The following is a 6,265-nucleotide window of genomic DNA, read 5'->3' on the forward strand; positions in this document are numbered from 1 at the left end:
CTTCGTTTCTTCATTACTTGTCCATGGCCTATAGTTTCTAATTTGGCTTGTCATACCTATAAACATAATGAACAACAATAGATAAACAATACAACATTTTTTTCATAAATAGATAAGCAAAATAACAAATTTTCCAATACAACAACAACCAAGAAATACAATAATTTGTCCAATATAACGATAAGCAAACAATACAAATTTTAATTGGTTGCCCCTCTAGATGTAAACATATTATGGGCTAAGTTATCTCTAAATATGGTCCATTCATTTGATGTCTCGATAGAATTAATATTATCCATATCTTCATGTCCAAGATCTTCAATTCCCTCGTCCTGATCACACTCATCCAATGGATCTACTCTCATTTCTTGCCTTATGAAGTTATGTAGAAGACAACATGCCATTATGATTTTATTTTTTGTTTCAATTGGATAATATGAATTATCCTTTAATATTTTTGCATCTTCCCTTCAAAAGGCCAAAACATCGTTCAATAGCATTTCTTGCCAATGAATGTTTCATGTTAAAGAATTCCTTTGGTGTAGTTGGTTGGTATCCATGACGCCATTCATTTAAGTGGTACCTCTGTCCTCTATAAGGCGCTAGAAAATCCTCTCTATTTGTGTATACAACATGAACCAAATAATAACCTATAGATAAGAATTGTAGTTAATAACTTATTAATAAAATTTTATAAATAAGATGTATACTTAAAAAAAGAACATACCCGGCCTTGTAACTTTAAATCCATGTGGTCTAAGAAGAGCATCACGAAGAACTCTACCATCCGTAGCCGACCCCTCCCATCTAGTTAACACATATATAAACTGTATATCTTGGGAACAAACCCCTAGAACGTTTGTTGCAATGTCATTCTTTCTTGTTCTATATCCAGGCTGATCTTCGACTAGAACTAGACACTTTATATATATGTTCCATCTAAAGCTCCTAAACAATTCTTAAACCACTTCCATCTTTGATAAGTAGAGTTATCGGGAACATGTTCGAGTTTCTTAACCAAATGAGTATGCAATCGTATGACTGCATTACAAACTCGAATAAAATGCCTACTAATTGTTTCTCCCGAGCGACGAAACTGACATATTATAACACGATTCTCAACATTATGAGCAAGAATATGCAGAAAAATAGCAACTTGTTCATCAATCTCCATATTCCTACTTGGTTTTAGGCCGCCTAATGTTTCAAGCAACACATTCGAGACATCCTAATTTGTGATATAGACATGGTGTCACTCTCATAAACGTATATATGTAGTATTGGGTATCGATCTACATTTGAAGAAAGATGATTAATATGTCGTTTATCCTTATGCTTTTTGAATATCATTAACAAAAGGACTACAACAATGTGTAAAACCACATTCCACCATGTTAAAATCAATGAAGTTTGCCTTTGTCTACGATTGCGTGTTGTAAACTAAGTCGAGACATTTTCCTGTAAAACAGAAAAACAGTATACATATTCCATTGATGGAAAAAAGCAAACGGAATATATTGATACCAAAACAACAAAACCACAACATGTGTTCTGTTCTATCGATTTAGCAAGAAACCAAGACATGTTTTCTCTGTTCAGTTCCTGTAGTTGTACATGGAATTACACAGCTCCATAAAAAAATTAAACCAAATAACCTGATTAACTTCCTAGTTCTATTACATACAAACGAAATAAAATCAAGCAGGGAAAGAGCATAGTTTCGGTTTTCTAAAATCGTGAAAAGAAAGAGAATTTAGAAAATCATAAAATTAGAAAAGATGGAGAGAATGTGAAGAAATCGATTAGCTAACGGTTGTTGTAGACCAATTCAGAAATTCAAAAAAAGTACATAAGAAATCGATTCGATTGAATTCAGAAATCAAATAGCTTGAAACCATGAATCGACCAAGACATGCTTCACATTGTTGTTTTGTTCGAATGTGAAGCGAGAGAGAGAGGGAGAGAGAGAAAGAGAAAGAGAGAGAGGGAGAAGGAGAGATCACCTAGAATGAAAGTCATTGGCCGATCCTTGTTATAATGAGGAGAAGACGTGAAGATGGGATGTCGGCTGAGAATGGGATGAACGAACTAGGTTAATTGATGAAGGGTATGGTAATGTTTAGCAGGGGTAAAATCATAGTCTTTTGCTTTCCATGTTGTGAAGGCATTAATTCCTTTGAGATTGTGAAGGAATGGACTTTCCTTCATTTAAACGGAAAATAATTCATTTACCATTCCTTTTCATTCCCTTAAAGCTAAACCAAACACAGGAATTTGAGGGAATGGGAATCCATTTCCCTAAAATTCCATTCCATTGCTGCCAAACAAACACCCCCTAACCCTTTTATTATTTTCTAAAATACTTGGGTTTCTATAGGGTTCTTTGATGCTCATAGTTTATAGCATTCAATAGTGAAAACAAACATCCAATTAGGTTGCATGTGAACTTAAGTGTTAAGTTATTTTCTGCCACATGAATTTGAATTCTTTTTGTAATCTAATAAAACTTAACAGTGGTATCAAAGCCCAAATGTTTTCAATTGAATATGCATAATAGTGAATAGATCAAATTAAGGTTTATAGAAATTAAACCCTAAAGCTTGGAATTTTTAACTTGGGCTAGGGTTCTTGAAACCCTAGCCTCCTCCCTTGAGTTCGAAAATCACTATGGTTGTTAGGGTTTTCTTAATTGATATTATTTTTTTAATTGGTTAAAATAGAATAATTCAAGTTGTATAATCCCAATACCCTTAATTTTCGAAAATCTATTAGGGTATGAATTAGTATTAAATTCAAATTATTTGATTAATAGTATAATAGTAGATACTTATTTAATCATCATCTGATTTAAATTAATTTAATTAATAGTTAATTAAAAGTTACATATTAGATCATAATTGGTTTAATTTTAAATTAAATTACTTTTTATTAATTTTTGAAAATTTAATATTAAAACTAGTATTTTAGAAAAGTTTTAAAATACATCGTATATATGTATTATTAAAGGTTAATTACTATATGTATAAGATAAAGTCAGTCAAATCAATTGTAGGCATCATTCACGATGCCATACTATCAGAGGAGTTTAAGGAAACGACCTATAAAATGATCATAATTGGATGTCTATTCTCACCCACAACTCCTTGTATGGGGGAGGGTCGTTAGCCAAACGTGTTTATATGTAGTTACATAAGAAAAATGTGAAAAGTATGTTAATCCATGAAATTACACATCATTCTTTATATGTAGTTAATGGAGCGTGTGTGGTTAACCAACACACTAGTAGTTACTATAAAGAGTAATAGTGGGCATCTCAAAAGTTATCATTGTTAATGGAGCTCATGTGGTTAGCCATCAATTTAATTAGAGATGATAATGACATCAAGGTTGCCAAGCATATTTTCATGGGTATTCAAATCATGTTTGTGATCCTCGACATCCCAGTCACATATAGAAGAGCATAATCTAAGATTAAACATGTTATTGATAAGATTCAATGAATCTTAATAGATTTAGGAATTTCATAATTTGAAACCGGTGAATTATTTTACCTACCTTCACAAATTCATGATAAAATTACAACATCCCTCTTCTTAGTTGTGAATTCTTATGTTAGATCCTAGCATTGAATATTAATTAAGGGTTAAAATATTAAGGATTATTGCCATCAAACTAAAACTGCCTTTTTCTTTATTGATGTCTACTTCTGCTGATGCTTCTACTTCTCAAACCTCCACCTGTAACTCGAACTTCTCACTACTTTCGATTGTCTCCAAGGTGACAATGGATGGAACCAACTACAATGATTGGATGCGTAACATCAAGATAGATCCTCGATTCGAGGGCAAAGAGTATGTCCTTGAGAAACAACTTAATGAAATCGATGAGGCCATTGCTACTCCTAAAGAGATTGTATCTTAAAATAAACATTATGATGACGCAAAAAAGGTTGCTTGCTTCATGGTTGCAACCATGTTACCTAAGTTGCAAAGGTTCTATGAGGACTACTGGGAATACGAGATGAACAGGGTCGGTCCAAAGATTTTACATGCCCCAGGCGATAAAGGTATTGCAACAAGCTGTGGACAGTTGACCCTCAAGTGTCGAACCTGATGACAGTGATAACAGATCCTGAAATCTTGAGCCGGGACTAACTGAAGGCAATCCCTCGCATAGTGCCCTTCTTTCCCACACTTGCGATACGCGCCACCGGACCTACAAACTCTGGCGTGCCCCTTTCCACATTTCTCACAAGTGTGGCTGCTCTGACCTCCAACCCTAGAGTTAACGGTTTTGGACCGTTTTGGCACCGGCTGCGACTGCACTGTGGCCTACCTCTACTCTCGCAACTACATGTCCATTTTTAACTCCCGCCGCCTGGCGGCCTCCTGCAGCTCTAACAAAGTATCACACCTCTATGTGGACACAAACTGCTTGATGTCCTTTTTGAGAATACTCAGATATCGGGACATCTGAGCCTGCTCCGAAGCAAACTCCAGGCAAAACATCACCCTCTCAGTGAATATCCTGGTGATCTCCGTCACCGACTTTGAATCCTGCTTCAGCTCCAGGAACTCCTGATCCAACCTCTCTCTCAACCCGTCGAACATAACGAGTGCTGAACATCTCTTGAAACTGATCCCAAGTAACCGCAGCCCACTGCACATCTGAATAAGATCACGTAGTCAACCTCCACCAATCCTTCACCCAAGCCTCAAAAGGTTCAGAGCACATCTCACCCTCTGATTCGTAGGGCATGAACACGTGAAGAAACAACCCTCCACGTCTGACAACCACCTCATAGCAATCATCGGATCCTGAACTCCATCGAAAGTAGGGGCTTCGTATTATCAAAGTCCCAATACTGAAAACCTCGATCGGCTCCTCCCTCTGCCGCTATTACATCCGCCTCTGTGAGAGCTGCATAGTGCTCATCAAAGTACTCAACCATGGCGGTCTTGATCGACCCAAACATCCCCAACAACTCATCCCGGAACATAGCTGCAACCTCATCATGCAGGATCTCACAAATCCTAGCATCCAACTCATCCGTACTCATCTGACCAATGACCTCGGGTAGTACCGATCCACCCTGATCACCCTCTCCTGATCCCGATCCCGAACCAGATCCTACCCCGAGACGGCTCGTAATCTCCATACTTTAAATGCACCACAAGATATTAGGCATTCCTCATAATAACCCCTAGAACCAGCTCCCAACAAAACCCTAGGGGTTGTTACTTCCTTGATACGCGTATAGGTCCTGTGCTTTCAGTAGTACGGGCCCATACTACCTTCCACACCTACCCATATTTGTATCATGTATGACCATAACACCCTAACAGTAGCATATACATAACGAACACTCGATCCCCACTCCTAGAGGAGCACCACTATCCCATAACCGACCTACCGGTCTCACGCAACCCTCCTATCCATGAAGCTTCCACCAACCTTGCAACACTAGTGTACGCTAGCCATGCATAACGTTGGACCCCATAGACTTTCGAATATCCAAACCTACCCTAAGCTCCTAATCAAACAAGAACAGAACATAAGTCCAAATCAAACATTCTCTGCCTATAAGATCTTAGTTATGTGTAACGATGATGCATACACTAAATTACTACAATAATGATGTCAATTTCATACGAAGGAAACCCTAGGCTAGCAGGCATCATATAATCAGGCAATTCTGTCATCCAATTCCTGAAGATCCCTAGCTTAGTACTAGCATGTTGTTTTAACATATCACATAATCAAACAACTTGTACGGTATTTAGGGGTCTACTTACTGGCTCCGACTGATTGTACCCTCTACATCCTCCTTTACTTATTTCAAAAAACCTTTTGAAAACCATTTTGAAAATCTCTCCTTGATTTGAGATTGGATTCATACGAATGTTCCTCCAATTCACTCAAACCAAGGCTTTGATACCAACTTGTAACGACCATAAAATTCGAGCCAAATTAAAACATTTTAATTCATTAAAAAAACCGTTAAGTTCATACATTCGTTTTCAAAATAGTTTAAACATCAAAGTATTCCCCAGAACCATATCACATAAATCATAAAACATGAGGAGCGGTACGATCACGCCTTCGCCTTACCACGATCTCCATAAGTACCTGAAACAAAACACTGAACTGTAAGCCCGAAAGCTTAGTGAGTTACCCCCAAAATACCAACCACACATAAACATACTCATAACATATCGTAAATAGAACAACCATGCACATCGGGTATACAGTGGGACTGGTCCAC

At 37.2% G+C, this 6,265-nt stretch overlaps 1 pseudogene; it reads right to left on the reverse strand.

The window, feature by feature from the left end:
• Positions 1-200: 200 nt before the first annotated feature.
• On the reverse strand, positions 201-1,584 carry LOC145035528 (protein ANTAGONIST OF LIKE HETEROCHROMATIN PROTEIN 1-like; annotated as a pseudogene).
• Between the last annotated feature and the right edge of the window lie 4,681 nt (positions 1,585-6,265).

This window comes from Lactuca saligna, chromosome 3 (genome assembly GCF_052625555.1).
Source record: "Lactuca saligna cultivar CGN05327 chromosome 3, ASM5262555v1, whole genome shotgun sequence".
Classification (NCBI taxonomy): Eukaryota; Viridiplantae; Streptophyta; class Magnoliopsida; order Asterales; family Asteraceae; genus Lactuca; species Lactuca saligna.